Consider the following 22901-nt stretch of genomic DNA (forward strand, 5'->3'; position numbering starts at 1 on the left):
TAGCCTTGCAAAAGAATCTGAGGGTGACGGTGATGGACTGGCCAAGCATGTCTCCAGACCTAACCTTATTGAGCATCTGTGGGGCATAATCAAACGGAAGGTGGAGGGGCACAAGGTCTCTAACATCCACCAGCTCCGCAATGTCGTCATGGAGGAGTGGAAGAGGACTCCAGTGGCAACCTGTGAAGCTCTGGTGAACTCCATGCCCAAGAGGGTTAAGGCAGTGCTGGAAAATAATGGTGGCCACACAAAATATTGATGTTTGGGCCCAATTTGAACATTTTCACTTAGGGCAGGGGTGTCCAATCTTATCTGGAAAGGGCCAGTGTGGGTGCAGGTTTTCATTCCAAGCAGAAGCCACACCTGTGTCTACTGAAAGTCAAGATCAACTGATTAAACAGGTGGAATCAGGTGTGGCTCCTGCTTGGTTGGAATGAAAACCTGCACCCACACCAGCCCTTTCCGGATAAGATTGGACACCCCTGACTTAAGGGTGTTCTCACTTTTGTTGTCAGCGGTTTAGACATTAATGACTGTGTGTTCAGTTTGAGGGGACAGCAAATTTACACTGTTACACAAGCTGTACACTCACTACTTTATATTGTAGCAAAGTGTCATTTCTTCAGTGTTGTCGCATGAAAAGAAATAATCAAATATTTATAAAAATGTGACGGGTGTACTCACTTTTAGGGTTCGAACCTGAGTGCATGTGGAGTTTCTTATGTCGTCCCTGTGTCTGGGTGGGTTTCCTCCATGTTTCGTGATTTCCTCCCACTTCCCACAGTCTTGTCAGTTGGATTAGTAACTCTAAATTGTGCCTAGATATGAATGAGTGTGGATTGTATATGGTCCACTGTGAAGGATTGGCGTCCCATTCCAGGTGTGTTCCCACATCGTGCCCGGTGTTCCTGGGTCCATGAGTAATAAATGAATGAATGAATTAAACTACTGCTGTGTCTGAGATGCCATCCAGCCACCACTAGAGGGGGCTACTGTGTACATGGGTAGCAATAGAAACCTCCATCCATTTTCTTTACCGCTTATCCTACACAGGGTCACGGAGAGCCAGGGAACTCGGGGCACAAGGCAGGGGACACTGTGGACAGGGTGCCAACCCATCACCAAGTACAATCTCACACACAGGACAATTTTGATATGCCAATCAGCCTACAGGGCATGTCTTTGAAATGGGGAGACAAAACTGGAGCCCCCGGAGGAAACTCCTGAAGCACACTCCACGCACACAGGGCTGAGGCTGGAATTGTACCCCCAACCCTGAAGGTTCGAGTCAAAGGTGCCAACCTCTAAGCCTCCGTGCCCCCCAAAAGAAACATGAAAATTATATATCAAAATGCTTATTTGTTACAATTAATTGTACTTTCTTACATGCACTTGAGATACATTTATGCTAGCTTGTTGCTAAGGTCATTTTTCATCCAGCATAATACAGCACAAATTTTCAATGCCCCATTGAAGCAAATACTTTTCATCACTTCAGTTTAAACAACAGAAATGGCTGCCATTGCGACAGTTTGCTCTAATATATTTGTTGAAATTTTCATCAAACTTGACTTGTGGTCATTAAACCATTTCATCAGTATTGGGAGCACCTTTGCGATCAATTTGCATATTCATAACATGGGGATTTGTTGATGGGGGCAAAAGTGTACGCATGTTTCTGTGTCCCAACACCTTTGTTGTTGTCTAATGACATTTTCTTTTCCGGTTAAATGCCACATCGAGCAATTTATCCCTCAATATAGAAATGAAATGCTCTTCAAAACAAGTTTTGGGTGACTTGCACATTGCATTGCCTGCACATTACATCATTATAAAGTTTCACCACAAAACTGTGTCAAGAGATTTAATTCCTTTATTGTCTGGCCTGGTTCATTAAAACTGCTATAGACAGTCTTAATAAGCTCAATCTGCAATCTAGTGTCAAATTTGGCAGGAGGAAATATATTGGGAACAGATGTCATAACAATGGACGATAGATAACAAAATGCTATGGGTGTAACAATACAATACAGAGGGGTCTTGATATTTTTCAGTACAGCAAAAAAAAAAAAATTTATTGCCTTAAAGCTACATCTACACATACAATGATTTTATCACTGCAAGCCACCAGTCACTGTACTATGAAGTCGCCAGTAGGCGTTCCTACTACTGGTTGCCATAGTAACATGGGTGCCGTAAGTAGCATTCCACTTTTGATAACAAATCAGTTTTCTTGCAGCTAAAATGAAACATTCTAGAGGGAGCGTGTTTGTATATAAAATTCACCAGTGTATATATGCATTATATCCCATGATTTGAAGAAGAAGCAGTGTGTGCTCTTTGACATTGTGGCCATCTATCTGTGGCGAAAGCGCAAGCGCCAATTAGCCCAGCTTACATGGCGGCTCAGCCACAGCCTCCATGTTTCCTGGGTGAAGTGTCCAGCTTGGCGCTGCTCGTTTCCAGGCGCCAGAGACGCTCAAGTCGGCCTCAGAGCCTCGCTCCCATTGCTGGACACTCCCACATCTAATCACCAATGGTTGCGGCCATTCATGTCGTCAGCTCTCATTGAAAATGAATAGTCTACAGTCGCTTTGAACGTACACTAGTGTTTCACAGTTTGGAGTTTTCTGCCTGTTTCTCTTTAATAAACCTCTTATCTGCCCTTGTATCCCTCCTAACCTCCATTACGTGCATTACGTGACAAATATGAGCAGTATGACGGATATGACAAATAGCCTGCTTTATTACACGGCCTTCCAAATGTATGTGGCGATATTTATTATTGCGCTTAATTATCTTATTCTATTGTTGGAACTGAACTGTGCTCTACTCATTACTGGAGAAGGTGATATCCATTTGAAATGTTTTAACCACAGTATGACTGGTAATTATTAATTATACGCTTCCTACAAGCAACAGTGTTTGTTAAATTAATCGTTTGGCATGAAAGACAGTACACGATGTAAGGGAACATGGGATTTGGACTCACTGGATTCATAGAACCGCAAACATTGTGACGTTAGCCGTGCTCTCAGATAAAAGGCGCTTGAGAGTTTTTAGACATTCTGAAATGTTACATGTTTGACATCGCTCTTGATAATTCCAAGGAGAGACCAGAAATAATGCTGTGAATAAAATTAGCTAGGGGGTCTCAGACAAACAATAATGATCCACCTTTTGGAAATCACTTGACAGGATGTTTGAATGTTTCATCCATAGGTAATGAGAATGAGAGACTAATTACGGGAAAGTCTCCAACAACTCCAGTGACTTGTTTTCTGGGACATATTAGTATTTATCTGATGACACATTGGCATTGATCAGTCTGTGACCTTTGCATTCGGATAAGCAGAGTTGATGGATATGGAAGAGGGAGAAAATGACAAGGTCACTGCTGAGTAATTATTGCATCACCAGCATCGAGTTGTGTAATGAATGAATGTAGAGTCATTTAGCTAAACAAGATGTGATGCTCCTCACTGCAATATTATCTTTCAGAGGTATGTGTTTCACACATACACTCATCTGTACTATCTCTGTACTGACACTGGTTTGGAGGGTCTGTTGTGTTCCTTTTTTTTGGTGCACTGATTTATGTCAGTAATTTATTGTCAGTGGCAAAAAAAGAGCAAGGCATGAGCATTATTCAAAAGCAAGGCCATTATCTAGGAGCTAGTGCATGTTTCATCTTCTGTCCTCCTAACATAGATGCTTTGAAGTCTATTTCCAAATTTCTTTGAAAGCCCACTTAGATGCAATAACAAATAGCCTGGACTGATTCATAATGAAGGAGTTGTGTGTATTGCGCATGTTGAACATCGCCTCTGCAATAATCTACACTTCATTCTCATGCAGACCCAGCCTCAGTCTGAAACATGTCAGGGGGTAGAAAGGTTTTAAAAGGCTTAAGGGTGGGCTGGAAGGTTTGATATCTGTATATAGATGCAATTCCTAAGAAGCTGTAATGGTTGACCAGCATTCCCTTGACAAATGATAATGTCCAACTGCAGCTTTTCAAGGAATACATCAAATGTCAGGCCACTTTGTTACATGCACTGAGTAGAGAGAAAATGCAAGTGCATAAACTCAGTATGTCCTTTATTTGGGTTCTGTCCATCCATCCATCCATCTATCCATTTTCCATATCGCTTATCCTACACAGGGTCACAGGGTAACCTGGAGCTTATCCCAGGGTACTCTGGGCACAAGCAAGGGGACTTCTCTGGATGGTGTGCCTGGGCACAAATGTAAATGGTAAAATGGTAGATGGCACACTTATATAGCGCTTTTATCCAAAGCGCTTTACACTGTGTCTCATTCACCCATTCACACACACTCACACACCAATGGGAGCAGAGCCTCCATGCAAGGCACTAACTTGCCATCGGGAGCAACTTGGGGTTCAGTGTCTTGCCCAAGGACACTTCGGTATGTAGAGTCACGTGGGCTGGGAATCGAACTGCCAACCCTATGATTAGTGGCCAGCCTGCTCTACCACCTGAGCAACAGCTGCCCCATGTACACCCATTCACATACTACGGACAATTGGGAAACGCCAATCAGCCTACAACACGTCTTTGGAAAAGTGGAGGAAACTGGAGTACCCAGTGGAAACCCTCGCATGCTCCATGCAGAGGCAGGATTCAAACACCCAAACGCTAGAGGTGCGAGGAAAACCTGCTAACTGTGCCCCCCTTGATCGTATCTAAAAATCATAATCAGAGTCCATAACCGGGGTCAAAGCACAGGCAGGCGAAAACCAGTTTTAGACCAGTGCAATTTCAGCAGTTTTTTAAAGATCAGTACTTGTCACTGTATGAGATGATCAGAAAAAAAATTTGGACTGAACTGCATAACGAACACTGCGATAACATATTCTTGTCATTTCATATGATGAAGAACATCTTACTATAGACCGGTAAATAAAGAAAAATATCACTAATAATTCATTACTTATACTAATACAATTTTTTTCTGTCTGTTTCATAAGTATTGCATCATCCTATGATGTCCTATTGGTGGCCTTTAGATATAGCAGCGAGTCACAGCAGCACTCACCCTCTGAGATTTTAATCAGAATTTGCGGACATCCTGAATATTGTAGTCGGCTGTCTTTGATCTCAATGGTGCTACATTTGCTGCTAGTAAGCATGTCATATTATGCGTTCTTAGTCCACCGATATGACAAAATAATTATTTTATGATGTGCGATTTTTGTCTGCATCAGCAAAATCAGGCCAAAAATCATATAGCGTAAAGCCAGCAAAAGTCAAACAAGAATAATCTACAATCAATCACGTCATAACACATGCAAGAGTCTATGGAAGCAAAAAAAACAGACAAAGATCTGAATGCTAAAATCCCCTGAATTATTCATAACGAAATTTTAACACCATTGAATTCATAGCATTGATAGAGCGTATATAATGTAGCTTCAACAAACACACATTGGTATTCCTTTGTTTCAAATGAACTTCCGTGTAATTCAAAATTAATTTATTTCAGTGTTCAGCGATTCAGATTTTAAAATTCACATGTTAAAATAAAATCAAGAAGCTGCGGTATGCAAATTTTTTCAATGCTCAGAAATTGAGATTCAACAATTTGTCGAACGATTTGTCAGATATCCATCCAGTCAAATTCACATCAGAAAAACAAACACTTCTAAGTTAATAAGTAAAAAAAAGTTTAAGTTACATTTACATTTACATGTATTCATTTAGCAGACGCTTTTATCCAAAGCGACTTACAAATGAGAAAATACAAGCAAAGTGATACATTTCAAGCAGAGAACAATACAAGTAGTGCTACCATACAAGATCTGTTAATTGAGTTACAGAAGAAGCAAAGTGCGCAGAGTAGAGGTGTAAGTGCGATATTTATTTTTTATTAATTTTTTATTATTATTATTATTATTTATTTTTATTTATTTTATGAATTGGTTAGGTGTTCATGGAAGAGGTGGGTCTTTAACTGTTTTTTGAAGATGGTGAGAGATTCTGCGGTCCGGATTGAGGTTGGAAGTTCATTCCACCACTGAGGAACAGTTAATTTGAAGGTTCTGGAAAGGGACCTTGAGCCACGCTGAGTAGGCACTACTAAGCGTCGGTCGCTAATCGATCGCAGATTGCAAGAGGGAACGTAAGCCTTCAGGAGAGAGTTGAGGTAGGAGGGTGCTGTTCCAGACAAGGTCTTGTAGGTGAGCATCAAGGCCTTGAATTTGATGCGGATGGCTACAGGAAGCCAGTGGAGGGAAGTTAATACGTTAAGCATCCGATCTACCGAGGGACAGCCGAAACCAAACGAGCCTGGAATTCAAATGACGGATACCTAGTCAATCAGATTCTTCAAATCTTCAAGTCTCTTTTTTCCATCCATAGAAAACCAGATGGAATTGGGAAACAAGAAAACAAAGCCTAGGAAAAAAATGCATGGTAAGACTTTTCGACAATTCTATCACAAATCAAGGTCCAAACAGGAAAAATAATAAGTAGGAAACACAGAATAGGTGAACACATTGGCATTGGCAGAGACAGGACTAGTACAAGAACCAAAATAAACATGGTTTTTAATGCCATGGGAACCACAATGCCAAAGTGGAAACCATGACACCAGTCTTTTCTAAGAAGAACCCATCCATCCATACATCTTCTACTGCTTACTCCTTCTTCAGGGTTGCAGGGGAACCTGGAGCCAATCCCAGGGAGCATCAGGCACAAGCGGGGGTACACCCTGGACAGGGTGCCAGTCCATCAATCACATACACATTCACACACGCCAATCAGCCTACCATGCATGTCTTTGGACTGGGGGAGGAAACCGGAGTACCCAGAGGAAACCCCCACGGCACGGGGAGAACATGCAAACTCCACACACACAGCCCCGGCAGGAATCAAACCCCAGACCCTGGAGGTGTGAGACGAACATGCTAACCACTAAGCCAACGTGCGCCCTCTAAGAAGAATCCTTGTTTTACAAACTACCAAAGATTAACCCGATCTAACAAGCAATTCCTATGAATTCAAGGTTTTGTCAATTACGTCATAAGAAAAGGTCACCACTCTGAAGATTAATCTTGATATCCCACTTGATTCCTGTTAAATTGCTACAAGTTTGCAATGATGACATCATGTTGTTTTTAACGGCTGAATATAAACATTTGTCTGAGTTTGCTAGTTACATTTATTCATTTAGCAGACGCTTTTATCCAAAGCGACTTACAAATGAGGAAACACAAGCAAAGCGATATATCAAGTGGAGAACAATACAAGTAGTGCTACCATACAAGATTTTTTAATTGCGTTCTAGAGAAGAAAAGCGCACAGAGAAGAGGTGTAAGAGCCAGAGTATTTTTTATTTTTTAAAGGATAATGAGGGGTTGGCATTTTAGGGGTTAGTTACGTGCTCACAGAAGAGGTGGGTCTTTTTAAAGATAGTGACCGATTCTGCTGTCCAGATTGAGGTTGGAAGTTCATTCCACCACCGAGGGACGGTTAGTGTGAAGGTTCTGGAAAGGGAAAGTCTTAAATCAAGACCAATAACACATTCAGCGACTTCATTCTGCAGTTAAATGGTCTTTAGATATAATGCAGTGAATTAACCAATCCCAATTAGAAGGCATAGAATATAACAAGCCACATATGCTGATATTTACAGCCACACAAGGTCAACATTTGGCAGTTTGGTGGAAAAGCAGGGCTCGGGATTTGTCCTAGATTGAGATGACATCTTCTTAATACAGGCTGGAAGAAATTTGCTGAAAATGCAATGAAACAGGACTTACATGTGATACACCACCGGTTTTGAATAATCCAATGTGAATCATGCAGTTCTCCTGTGGGAGGACAGGAATGTTTGGTTTTCAGTAATATCTCGCCTCAAACCTTCTCCCGTAATGCCACAATGTTTTGCACATGTCCCTTAAAATTAATTCGGCCCGAGCTCAGAGTGGATGTTGCCTTTTGCACAGTTGAGTGCAACCTCTTTTCAGCTAATATTGACATACTGCATTTTTCTGTAATTATTTATTTTTCATCACCACAAGCTTTTAAAGGTGAAATGTAATTACAGGTTACATTCAAACTGTAATTTTGGCACAGTGGTTATGGAAATATTACTCAACACAACACAACACACACACACACACACACACACACACACACACACACACACACACACACACACACACACACACACACACACACACACACACAGATACTCACACACAGACACTTCTCAACTTCTCTTTTGCAAACATTTATCTCTTCAATATTTCACAAGGTCACCGTGTCCTTGACTGCATTTCGAATCATGCCCTATGTGTTTTAAGTGTCTCCTTGTATTTAGTAAAATACTAAAGTATTGCTTGTATTGTTCTCTGCTTGATATATCACTTTGCTTGTGTTTCCTCATAAAGTACTATCTACTTCCTGATGATGCTGCTGCTGATAAGTGTGTGGCTTTACACTGTCTGAAATATTGTGTCTGGTTTATTCTTTTGTATGAGATGATACAGGGGATGCAGACGATTCATCCAGATGAGGCACATTAAAGACCACAAACAACATCAAAAGTGGATGAGGGTAGAAGACATGTAGTGTGGAAGACAGGGGTGTGTGTGTGTGTGTGTGTGTGTGTGTGTGTGTGTGTGTGTGTGTGTGTGTGTGTGTGTGTAGGGGCCTAACCGCAAATTCTGAGCTTGACACATTCCGTGGCAAAGTCCCACCGTGATGTGGGGGTTAAAAAAGAGAGTCGTCTGAAAATATTTAAAACTTGGTCAAAGATAAAACACAGACCCAACCCCACCAGACACAGAATGAGAGGGGGGGGGCAGTCAGAGACAGAGAGAGACATAGAGAGGAACAGAAAAAGACACACAGACAAAGCCAGAGAGAGACATAGAGGGAAAGAGAGAGAAACTGACAGAGAGAGCAATACAGAGAGAAAGACAGTAAGACAGAGAGAGTGAGTGAAAGAGAGAGAGAGGGGGGAATGAGACAGAAAGCAAGAGACAGAGAGAGTGGGGGGGGACTGAGAGACAGTTGGCAGAGAGAAAGAGAGACGGATTGACAGAGAGAGACAAACAATACAGACAGAGGCTGAGAGAAATTCAGATATAGAGAAACAGAAAGAGAGACTGAAAGAGAAAGAGAGACAGACAAAGACAAAAGAGAGAAGGGGCAGAGACGGACATAAAGAGACAGAATGACAGAGGGATAGACAGAGGAGAGAAGGAGAGAAGAAAGAGATAGAGGGAAAGAGACAGACAGAGAGAGACAGAGAGACAGAAAGACAAGGAGAGAGCGACAGACAGAAAGAGAAAGAGAGTGAGAAACAGACAGACAGAGAGAGACAGAAAGATAGGGAGAGAGAGACCGAGACAGACAGAGCGAGAAAGAGAGTGAGAAACAGCGACAGAGAGAGAGACAGAAAGACTGGGAGAGAGAGACAGACAAAAAGAGACCGAATGACAGGGAGAGGGACAGACAGACAGAGAGAGAGAGACAGAAAGACAGGGAGAGAGAGACAGACAGAAAGAGAAAGAGAGTGAGAAACAGCAACAGAGAGAAAAACAGAAAGACAGGGAGAGAGAGACAGACAGAAAGAGACAGAATGACAGGGAGAGGGACAGACAGACAGAGAGAGAGACAGAAAGACAGGGAGAGAGAGACAGACAGATTGAGAGTGAGAAACAGAAAGACAGTTAGAGAGAGACAGACAGAAAGAGAAAGCGAGAGAGACCGACAGACAGAGAGAGACAGACAGAAAGAGACAGAATGACAGGGAGAGGGACAGACAGACAGAGAGAGAGACAGGGAGAGAGAGACAGACAGATTGAGAGTGAGAAACAGAAAGACAGTTAGAGAGAGACAGACAGAAAGAGAAAGCGAGAGAGACCGACAGACAGAGAGAGTGTAGACGTTGCAGTACAGGCTACATTTCATTAGCAGATTGCGTTTCTACCCTGCAGCTCACATACCATATGAACTCAATCTCGGTTTTCTCTGACACGCATTTAGTGAGCATCAATATTTGGGCTGCTTTAATTCCCCTGGATGAAGTTTTTCTCCCCCTCTCAGTGTTACCAGTTTGCAGTGTGAATCTAAAAGACCGAAAGGGAGTTAATTTCATTGAGGGAAGGGAATTAGTCAGCGGAGGAAAGGCTGGATGTCTCAGTGCCCCAAACACATTTTCAAACACCCCGGCAAACCCTCAGTAAGGATCTGATTTATGTACAATCCAGTGCTAAACATGTTTTACGACCTCAGCAGCATGTCTTTAGCAGTGGCCATAAAAGGTGACTCATTTTGAGGACGCACTGGAACATCATTTTAATGCGTCGGAATAATGCGACCGCTCTTTAACTCTCCAATTTCGGAAAGTTTAAGGTTAGAGGTTGGACGAGTGATGGGAAAAGTAAGTGGCGGTTCCTGCTCGGGTGTGCTGCGGTCACTGCTGCGGCAAGTCATCTGGTTTTAATTTAAGCCGAGCAGCGGAGAATTTTAGCACTTCAAAAAAAAAAAAAAAAAAAAAGAACACTGCTGCAGTCGACTTCTGAAATTAAGTCCATCTTCACATAGATTTTTTCACACCAAGTCATTTGAATACCAGATCTTGTGTTTTCCCATTTCTGAAGATAACACGAGCTGCTTTCTCAGGCCTGGAGAAAATGCTCTTCAATCAAAAAAAAAAAAAAAAAAAAAAGCACAACAAAAGGTTGGAATTTTAAAATTAGCCACGGTGCAAAGAAAGACTTGTGTGTGTCTTTATCAGGGTGCGACTTATTTAGAAAGGTAATTATACCAAAAGTATAAAGTTGAGTTCAAATTAAATTTCTAATACGATGTGGCATGTGTTGAAATTCAATTTGCTGACCTAGAAAGAAAGAAAAAAAGAACACTAAGACCTTTAAGTCAGGCCTGGAAGTGAAGAAATGCATACTGTCACTGTGATGTGTTTACTGCTAAATATGGAGTGTTAATTTAACTTTAAACAAACAGCACAATCATACACATCTGTTAGAGTTAATGAAACATGTACAAAGAACACAACACTTTGTTCTATAATAAATGATTTTTTTAAAAAAAAAAAAAGAACGGCAAAAAGACGGCAGCACATGCTGTTAGAGTAACATATTTAAGGATGGTGTAATGTGATGCCACCAAATGCAAAGCAGGTTAATGTTATCACTATTCAATTGTACTTGTATAGCGCTTTTACAATGGACATTGTCTCAAAGCAGCTTTACAGAAACATGGGATACAGATTTTCCTTCCATCCATCCATCTACCATCTTCAGGGTCACAGGGAACCTGGAGCCTATCCCAGGGAGCATCAGGCACAAGGCGGGGTACACCCTGGACAGGGTGCCAATCCATCACAGGGCACACAATCACATACACATTCACACACCCATTCATACACTACGGACACTTTGGACATGCCAATCAGCCTACCATGCATGTCTTTGGACTGGGGGAGGAAAGCGGAGTACCCGGAGGAAACCCCCGCAGCACGGGGAGAACATGCAAACTCCGCACACACACGGTGGGAATCGAACCCCGGACCCTGGAGATGTGAGGCGAAAAACTCTCTAAGATGTTAAGAGGAAGAAACCTTAAGAGGAACCAGACTCAGACTCAGAAGGGAACCCATGGATTTCATTGGAATTATGTGTCATGAATCTACAAAAAAAAACCAGCAACAACAAAAAAAAAAAACAATATTTAAGTGCATGGGATCAAATGAGATATTAAAAAAGAATATTGATAAAGTACTGGTGCAAGCAGTTGCCATCAGAAGAATTGTGTTCAATCAGAGGTGTTAAATATATATTAAAGGTGTAACGATACATCATGACGTGATGGACTGCGATGCAAAAATGATGTGATGTGATCATAAGAAATCGTGAAAATCAGCATTCGATCACGTTTGAACAACAGAGGTATGGTTTTAATTGTTTCTTTAACACCTGTTAGCTTGCATTATCTGAAAGATCCACATGTAATTAGCTATTATTAAGTCATTTTAGCTAACATGCTTGCAGTAAACTTCGGTTGAAAGTGATTGGGAAAATTCTGTTTCATAAGATGTGTACAACTGCTTGCATCTGCAATAGCTACATTAAAGCTGCATGTATATATATATATATATATATATATATATATATATATATATATATATATATATATATATATATATATATATGTTGAGAATATAAAGAGACACAATATGAAGGAAACTTTTCTTTTCTTCTGAGCAGATGACCCTCGCTAAGGTCAGATCAGGCTTTTCCAAGTCATTTTTCCGTGCCCATTAGTTCAATACAAAGAGCTTCGTAGATCTCAGCAGTCCATCCTTCCTCTCCGTGACCCAGACATGCATTCCTGCTGCGAGCCGGCACTAAAACGTGAGATGTCTCAGCGAGTAGAGGCTGGCTTTCTGAAAAGCAAAGTGTTCCAGAGACAAAGCGAGTGCATGTCTGAGAGAGTTGATGCTATCTCAGCTAAAAGTACACTGGGACAACTACAAGGTGGAGGCAGTGCATTTCTTTTGATGGATGAGGGGAGCATACTGGCCTTCACCTTAGTGTTCCACAGGAGATCTTGTCTTCCCAGCAGGAATGGCTGACGAAATTAAAGTTTGGGACTTTTAGCTTTAACTTTTGACTTGCTTTACCAATATTTCGTGGAAAAAAAGAACACATCATACCTTGTTTTTTTTTGTTGTTGTGAGGATGTGTATCCAGTGAAAAGTTACCATGTCCCGGGAAATACAGTCATGTCCATAAGTATTTGGACAGTGACACAATTTTAATACTTTTGCCTCTGTACACAATAACAATGGGTTTGAAATTAAGCAATCAATGTGTGATTGAAGTGTAGACTTTCAGCTTTAATTAAAGGCCTTTAACAAAAATATTGCATTAAGCATTTAGGAATTACAGCCATTTTTTTTTTTTTTTGCGGAGTCCTTCAATTTTCACAAGCTCAAAAGTAATTGGACAAACCAACAATCATAAATATTAGGATTATTTTTAAAACTTGGATGCAAATCCTTTGCAGTCAATGACTACCTAAAGTCTCGAACCCATGGACATGATCAAAAGCTGATTTTCCTCCCTTAAGATGATTTGTCAGGTCTTCCCTGCAGCCACCTTCAGTTGCTGCATGTTTGTGCATCTTTCTGCCTTTAGTTTTGTCTTCAGTAAGGGAAAAGAATGTTCAGTTGAGTTGACGTCATTTAAGAACATTAAAAAATTTTTGCCTTAAGGAAATCTTAGGTTGCTTTTGTGCTACGTTTTGCAAATACGATGCTTGGAATCAACTCCAGACCTTTTATCTCCTTAATTTGTCATGAAATAATGAAGAAACAGGCCAAACCTGGCCATGAAACTACTTATCAGTCAATTGTACAATTACTTTTACATTTACATTTATTCATTTAGCAGATGGTTTTATCCAAAGTGACTTACGGTCACTTTTAAGCCTGTGAAAATGGAGGGACTTCATTTTTAAAAATATAATGGCTGTAATTCCTCAACGTTTCATACAATATTTTTTGTTAAACCCCTTGAATTAAAGCTGAAACGCTACACTTCAATTACATCTTGACTGCTTCATTTCAAGTCCATTGTGGTGGTGTACAGAGGCAAAATTATGAAAATTGTGTCACTGTCCAAATACTTTAGGACCTGACTGTATAATGGCTGCATAAAGGATTAGCAGCAATACTCAAGATAAGATGTGGCATTCAAATGATGCTTGATTGGTATGAAGGGGTCTAGTGTGTGTCAAAACAACATTCCCCACATCATCACACCACCACCACCAGCATCCTGAACTGTTGAGGCACATTTGGTCCATGGATTCATGTTGTTGACACCAAACTTTGACCAGTAGAAAACGAGATTCATCAGACCAAGTACCATTTTTCCAATCGTCAACTGTCCAGTCTTGGTAAGCCTGTTCTCACTGTAGCCTTAGATTCATGTTCTTGGCTGACAAGAGTAGAACCCAAAGTGTTTTATTGCTGTTGTACCAGTCTGACGTACCAGTCTGGACGTACCAGATTTTCTGAAATACTCAAACCAGCCCATCCAGCACCAATAACCATGCCATGGTTAAAGTCACCGAGATCACATATTTTCTTCATTCTGATGTTTGATGTGAACATTAAGTGAAGCTCTTGACTTCTTTTGGCATGACCTGATTGGATAATTGCATGAATAAGCAGGTGTACTGTAGTTGTTTGACTGTATATATAGTGATTATGTGATTTGCTAAAGACAAACCATCTGTCATACTGGGCTGTCGTAAATCGCAAATTGCATTTCTGAAAAGCAAACTATGTGCTACGTCCCTGTGTAGTCTGGCCATAACGGACAATACATTTCAGTTCCTCTTGCATAGGTTTCAAAAGTACGTTTGTTTTTAACGGAAGCGCCATAGTCCAGTGTCCTTTCATAAGTGCACGGAGTCTCAGGGAGAAGACTTTAGTCCAAATTACTCAGTAATATAAATCTCCTAGGTAGACATAAAACCAGTTTAAAACATAATAGTGGTATAGTAATTAGGTCAGAAAGTGATATAGAAAATATTACAGTGTAATTTGCAGTTACTCAGTCATATCTCTTATACTTTCTTTAGTACACGTTTTTTAAAATGAGCTTTGAAAGAGTTGAGTGCTAGAAATGATGAAACAGCTATTTAAGTTTATTATAAATCCATTTTTATATATAGAGGCCAATGTAATAATACATCTCCATTCGAAATTACTGTGTGTGGCATAAAACTGAAACCTGCCACAATTCTTCATTTGAGTGTATCATTACATTTAATGAAAGCGCAGTTTTGTGGGTCTGATGGGGATTAAGGAGTTGGTATTGTGCTGCATTTCTGAGGAGCCAAATGAAAACGCTGGTTTCCGTTGGCCTTTGAAAAACAGCCCTCTGTATTTAAGATGCTGTTTTTAACTTTTAATATTTAGCTTGTTCTGAAGGGAGGGCTGATCATGAAGAAAAAAAAAATCTAATTATGATGCAGATTTCTTTCTGATTGAATTTAAAACAAGATTAATCTTGATCTACGTCTACAATCTTCCTCAGACACGATCATTTATCTGTGCCTTGGTTCTAGTGAAAATGATAGCCTTGGTCTTGTATAGAGCTTTGTTATGAAAACTGATTAACATAAGTAATTCTTCTAAGCATCATCTAGTTGGAATTATATACAGCATTACCATGCTAGTGCAAAAGTTTGTACATCTCCATGGTTTCTGGATGAGAGAAATAGAAATGGACTTCTACTTTAAAATATAATAAAATGAAATATTCCACATACATGACGATATGAAAGTTTGCCATATGTTGATTAAAACAAATGTTAAATGTAGTACAGCTGCTTGTGGTGCAGTCTTGTCTGTCATCCAATTAATTAAAGGTTGGGCTTTTCGATGATCTAGTAGTCTAGTGTGCTGTTTTATGGGTTATGTGGGTTCAAGTTGTGCACAGAATTAATATAAACCCAAAGGAATCTCAAATTTCCAGAAGTTAAAAATGAACCGTGCAAGACTCCTGCAATAAAACAAACCAAACATACTGCAGTAAATAGTTTGGAAAGAGCCAAAAGCAAGAAGCCAAATTTCTTGCCATGATCATTTCATCACCATCAGACATAATCTGAAGAATTATAACAAGTATGATATTATATTAGTGAAGCCACCTGGAGCTTAAACAAATGTCAGAAAGAAGGTGTAGGAGGGTAAATATTATAGCTGAAAGGATACAAAAGCTTTTCAGAGGATTTGAAAAAGATTGGAGGCAGGTGAAAAGGCAAAAAGTGAGCATGCTAGTTAGTTATTAGATAATATTATCACGTGCTGATTGTGCCCTGCGATGGATTGGCACCCTGTCCAGGGTGTACCCCGCCTTGTGCCCGATGCTCCCTGGGATAGGCTCCAGGTTCCCCATGACCCTGAAAAGGAGTAAGCGGTAGAAGATGGATGGATGAATGGATTATCACATTCAGGCTAGGGTGTACAAACTTTTGAATTGATGTCCTTCCAGCCAATTCATCAAAGGGCACAATTGTGCACACATTCACACACTATGGACAATTTGGACATATAAACTCCGCACACACACACACACACACACACACACACACACAAACAAACACACAGTGCAGTGAAGTGATGTCATTTTATTTATTTTTTCCACTTTGTAACTGTTACTTGTGATAATGATGGTACCATGAAACCTAACACGCCATAAATGTTGTTGCTTAACCTTAACTTAACCTTAACTGCATTTAGCTGTAAGTCTATGGCACAAGGTGTGTGGCATTGGCGCCGTAACAGACTCTCAACCACAATCCGGGCATCAATCACCAGGGAGGCATCTACACTATGTAATCAGCCCATGCCATGCATAGCACATTTTGCACTTCTGGTAAACCACTGCATTCAAACAGATGGCACACATAAGCTTCTGTTTTTGTTTTTTTAACCGTAAAAGGTCAGGTTTTGGGGTAATCTAAGGTCCAACGATTAGCATTCCACAAGTGTGCACGGCCATGCAACCTGCTCTCAAAGATTCGTTGTTTTTTTGCTTAAGTACGAGTGCCAGTTTTAGTCCACCTCGAGGACATAGTAAGCCTGCAGTTTTACAAACATATCTGACCATAGCTGCAATTTAGCTAATAATAATCCTGCTACCATATATTTGAAGATACCAGGGAAAACCAGTCATGTGTCACTAAATTCAGGAAAACAGCCTAAACCAATGGTGTTTTTCTGCAAATAAGATATATGACATCTCTGATTGAGAAAGTTTTAGCTACATGGACACTCATCTGCGTACCCATGAGCCCCCGCGGCTGCTATTTTGTTTAGTGTCTGATTTTTTTACATTAATTATTATTGATTAATGTCAGCATAGGATTTTGTTATGTTGTTTTGTCTCTGCTAGTGTGTTTTGTGTTTGAGGAGTCTGGTGGGTTTTGTTCCCCCACTCCCCACTCTCCATAGGCTAGTTAAGTTCTGCGTAGATCTGCGTTAGAAGTTCTTGTGTATTTGCCGATAAAAGAGCAAGTGCAACGTTTACATTGCTGGTTAAGTTTCTTCCTCGTTGAAGCAACAATACTTTACAAAACAACGTGGCAATGTTTTTATTTAGACTACTTTCTAACCTTGCCTTGGTGTCTACCTTGCTAGGTCATGTTGCTTAAGGAAGCAGTTCAACAAACAGCAGTAAAATCTGTCAGTGGACCTAACGTTATCTAAAACTTCGCTAGCTAAGTGTGACCACCTCAAGATTAGGGGTGCGTCTAAATCAACTCCCTAGCTCAGTAGTCAGGGCACTGATCAAGGAGTCGGCCATTTTAATCCTTCCAGTGCACTGAAATGTTCACTCCCTAAAAAAATCCCACAATGCAGCACAAAAACCAGGGAGCATCGATGCTCATGTTTTCTGAAGCCTTTCAGCTCAGAAAAAAAAAAGGCAGATGAACTCTCATCCAGCTTCATCTACAAATGTGAATAGCTTGTTATCGTTGTTGCTCTCAAATGATCGCTTACGTTAGTGATTTTTCATTTTATTTGACATTCTATATACAGTTTGTATAAGTGTTTAACGATTAAATCCACTAGCTAGCTTTCGATCCTGCGTGAAGTACTATGACAGAAAGGCCTGTGATTAAGCTAACAAATTTATATGACATATTATGTCAGACAGATATCAGTCCTGCCTGTTGTTGATAAATGTCAGTGGTGACATTTTACAATGCGAGTACGTAGTCATGTCACCGAAAATCGAGTCATCAGTGTAGTGAGCCAGGGTCCTTACCAGTGCCTCACCCCGTGTACATGATATACTGATTCCTGACCTAGGGATATAGGGAGCTATATATATATATATATATATATATATATATATATATATATATATATATATATACATATAGACATATATATATAAAATGAAACACAAACATGGTCAAGTTTTTGGAGATTTATGCGTGAAATGGACATGAGCAGAAAATCAGATATCGGCTGTCAAAATCTTGATGCTCCTGCGGCAATCCTACATGATCAAAACAAAGAAGAACACTTACTAACTTACACACATGACATCAGTAAAAAAAATTATTTATATATTTAGCCAACAGAACTGAACTGAGTGAAGAAGTCAGCAATTATCGTGAAGAGACGACGATGAAGCTTGTATTTAAAAGCCACAAGTAACTTTTACCTCAGGTAAGGAGACTGAGACTGATGTGGCTGATGCTGATAATCAATGTGAAAACTCATTTCCTACTGTAAACTTATTTAAACTTACTTAATTATTTCCAACTTGTCAGTAATGACACGATTTTTTAGATTCGTTATAAAAGTAGAAGCAAGCAGGTTGTCTGTCAATGGAATTGGAATGAAATCTGGGGGTTTTGGAGATAAACAGACTTTACAATGCTGGAACATTACTTCTGATTGAGATACACGCAAAACAGGAACATATTTCAGTTCGGGAAAGCCTGTAGTGCTAAAACGTGCCACAGCTGTTTCATCTGCCAAATTAAATATATATTTCGTTCCTGCTAGGACGTCAGTCTATATTGAAGTCATCATTATAAAGTGTAGCAGTGTTTAGCTGTTAAAATTTCAAATACGGCTAAGCATTTTCATCTAATGCATGAAACATACAAACCTTGCCAATCTATGACAAGAGGAATATCAGCCTGTGGTGTTTTTCCCTCACAAAGATGGCATGAAAGATATTGGTTCTTTGACATATTCACTGTGCTGCCATGCAATTTTCATCTTCACAGATCCCTGTTTATAAAGCAGAGAATGACACTGTCTATGTTTGTAGCTTATCAGTCTGCCTCTGACTGAACTGCCGCCTTCTCCATTGCTTTAGAGGAAAAACTCTGAGACCCCAATATTCTGTTCGGTGAAGTATAACTTTCAGATTCATCGCTATATTCTTATTGACAATCCAAAACACATTTAAAATAGCTAAAAGAAAAAGGAAATTTTGGGGTTTTATGCTAGACTGAGTGAATATGCAACTGTCCAGGACGTAAGTTGCGGTAATGTTAATAATAAATAAAACTTAACAATAAAACGAGTAGCAGACAAAATATCCACTAATTAGGCATGTTCATTACCAATCAGTAAAACATACTAATGATAATGATGATGATAGTAATGAGGAGCGCTAGTTTTTACTGAATATTGATTTCCAAAGACACTGCAAGAAAGGCTCATAGAAAACAAAAAGGACATTGTGGCTTAGTGGTTAGCACATTTTCCATGCACCTCCGAGGTTGGCAGTTTGAATCCTGCCTCCACCCTTTGTGCGTGGAGTTTGCATGTTCTCTCTGTGCTTTGGGGGTTTCCTCCGAGTGCTCTGGTTTCCTCCCCAGTCCAAAGACATGTGTTGTAGGCTGACTGGCAATTCCAAATTGTCTGTAGTGTGTGATTGTGCCCTGCGATGGGCTGGCCCCTAACCAGGGTGTCCCCCATACTGTACCCCTAGTTCCCTGGGATAGGCTCCATGACCCTGTGTAGGATAAGCGGTACAGAAAATGGATGGTTTGATGTTGAGATCAATCACATGGAATATCCATTTTTTCCTTCTTCTATTCTTTTCCAATTTTGTAATTATCTAATCCCAGCTAGCTAGTTCAGATGATCAGTTTGGGCTAGTTTTGCTCTGATTAACAGCAGGAAGAGAAATCCCTCAGTGCCTCCCACCCCGAAATAAGGATCAATAGATCTTTTGCACATAAACCCCAAAGTACATAGACATACTGTAGGGTGAAATGATTCCCGGTAAGCCTTACAACTGATTATTTACTACATTATTATCACCTTCGTTAGCTTTGCTGCTGAGACTAAACTTCGAAGATGTGCCCAGAATTGTTGAACACTCAACAATCAAGGATTGCAAGATAAATAAAGTATATAAATTCTTCGAGGTAAGAATTCATTCACAGCTGTTAGGGTGAGGTAACGTTAACTAATGTTAGCATTGATGATGAGCAGCTAGATATATAGTTAATTGACATGTATTGTATGTAAGTGCATGTATTATTTACCACAGTACTTTTAATGGTGTTACACAATTGAGTTAGCGTAATAAAATTGTGGAACGGTAACAGAGTAAAACTTAAAGTAAAGTAAAGCTTACTTTTGCTAACGTTAGCACACTGTATTATTAGTCAATATTATTTAGAGCTAAGTTAATATCTGTAGTGAGAATCATGAGTGTTTTTGTTTATTCAGTGTTAAATATAGATGTGAGGTTGTAGTCAGAGCTAGATCTTAGCAAACACAAGGTTAAACTCTACTGTCTGTCTTGATAGCCAGCATGTCTACTCACTGCTGTAGCAGTTTGATTGCCAACTAAATTCTACTTGTGAATGCTGCGTGCAGAAGCAAAAACCTAGAAGTGTGAAAAGGGATCACTATGGCTATAAAATCTTCCAGAGCAAACTTACAATTGAATGAATGAATTCAGTAGTACTCATGATTGAGTGAATCTTGCTCATCCTGGTTTGTGGGGTAACTATGATTGCAGTCCGTCTAAAGTGTATCAGATTTTATTGTCCAGAACCGACAGTAATCCACTTTACCAACCTCTCTACTGTATGTTCCATCTTTCTTACAAAGAAAGTGGCTTATATTTTCCTAAACTGTTTGAAAGATTTATTAAAATGAACCTATAGACAGATAGACAGATAGATAGATAGATAGATAGATAGATAGATAGATAGATAGATAGATAGATAGATAGATAGATAGATAGATGCACAGTGACACTATGCATTATAAAAACATTAAACACTCCTGCAGATTTCTGCAGATATACATATATACAGGGCCACTGCTGTGTACTTCTGGAGGCTAAATGAATTTGTCAAACACGGGTTTAATTTCATTGCTCCAATGCACTGCGAGACCTTTTCCATTTTAATCTGGGCAAAGTCACAAAAGTCGTGCAAATACACCATCAGACTCACTTCTGTGATTAGATTTTTAATTAATATTGCTTACTTAGACGTGTAATTTAAACATGTGAGGCTTTTACTGTGAGATTCATTCATTTAATTAATGTGAGAAGTAAGATATAGCATGCTTATCCTTGTGATAATTTAATGCTACTAGACATCCAGAGCACTGCAGAACAAGACTAAAGAAGAAAAATGTGCACGGAGAAGGTCGAGGTAACCAAATATAGATAGATAGATAGATAGATAGATAGATAACTTTATATATATTATATATATATATATATATATATATATATATATATATATATATATATATATATATATATATATATATACACTTTTAATCGGTTAATCTACTAGGATCCAATTTGTAAATAATTTAACAGCTTAAATTCCCAGGATCTATTTTTAAACATTATTTTAACCCCTTAAACTCAACGCTTTAACCACTAAACTTTCCAGGATTTCTCTCTGGTTATTTTATTTTTTATTTTTTACTTTTTTTCCATAATTTTAACCCGTAAAAACCACATAGGATATATATATATATATATATATATATATATATATATATATATATATATATATATATATATATATATATATATATTTTAAATAGATTTTTAAACTCTTAAACTGCCAGGATACATTTAATTCTAACCCTAAAAATCCCAGGATACATTGTTTTAAAATAATTTTCACCACTTTAATGTCCAGGATCCATTTTAAAAATCATTTTAACCCCTTAAACTATAGTTTAGTATATTATTATTTAATTGTTTTTATCACTTAAACTCCCAGGTTGATGATGATGATGATGATGATGATGATGATGATGACGTCTACTATATGAAGCAAATGCCTCTTTTCATTTTTTATACAGTGCAGTCTTTACGTAATTGGACAGTGGCTATGAGCTTAAAGTGCATACCGTCAGCTGTAATTTTATATCGGATGAAAAATAACCACAGGCTTCTTTTTATTAACAGTCCTATTTCATGGGCACATTTAGTAATTGGGAAAAGGAATATAATATTTATTGCTTGGTTTAATTAGTTGCTAGTTGTTTACTGTCTGAAGTCTTCAAACCGAAATAATCACCAGATGCTGAGTGTCTCCATGGAGATGTTATGCCAGGCTGTGTGCAATGCTGCTGTTTTTGGTTCCTGCTTGAATTCTACCTTAAGTCTTGTCCGGAGTAAGTGTAATGAAGCTTGCTGGAAATTTCAACAGTCAAGAGCCACTTTTTAGGGGTTCTGGATTACCCATAAATGGCTCCACAACAGGTTCCTGAGACTGTAAGGGGTTAACATGTTTCTATCCATTTCACATATCAAGCTGTTTCTGCCTGCAGCCACAACATCAATAAATACAAGACTGAGCCATCGATGCCCATGACAGTGCATTTTACTGATGGGGTGAGAAGTTCTTTTTCCCCCCACACATTCTTCTTTCCATCACTTTGATACAAGTTGAGCTTTGTCACATCTACGCCAGAGCTTGACTTTTTTTTTTCATCCTACTTTCATCAAACTGTAACCTGGTTTTTATGTTCCTGGGGCTTAACTGGACTTTATATCTCAATACTACCCCTCTAAGGCAATGTCACTGTATTCCTTTCTATATTGTACTCTTTGACACATCTGGGACTGTATTTAGGGTCATGTTTTTAATCTGTTCTACAGTTACTCCTATATAATCCACTACTATGATTTTATCTAATTCAAAATGTTGTGTTTTTTTTAGTTCACCAATCAATTCTATCTTCTTATCAGCACACTAACAGTTTGGGAGACATGTGAGGTTTTAACTGTGTCTGAATTTCAGCCTTATGATACCCGACACTTCCGCAGTCTTCATGTTGAGAGGCTCCAGTGGCAAATG

This window comes from Ictalurus punctatus, chromosome 16, assembly GCF_001660625.3.
Source record: "Ictalurus punctatus breed USDA103 chromosome 16, Coco_2.0, whole genome shotgun sequence".
Lineage (NCBI taxonomy): Eukaryota > Metazoa > Chordata > Actinopteri > Siluriformes > Ictaluridae > Ictalurus > Ictalurus punctatus.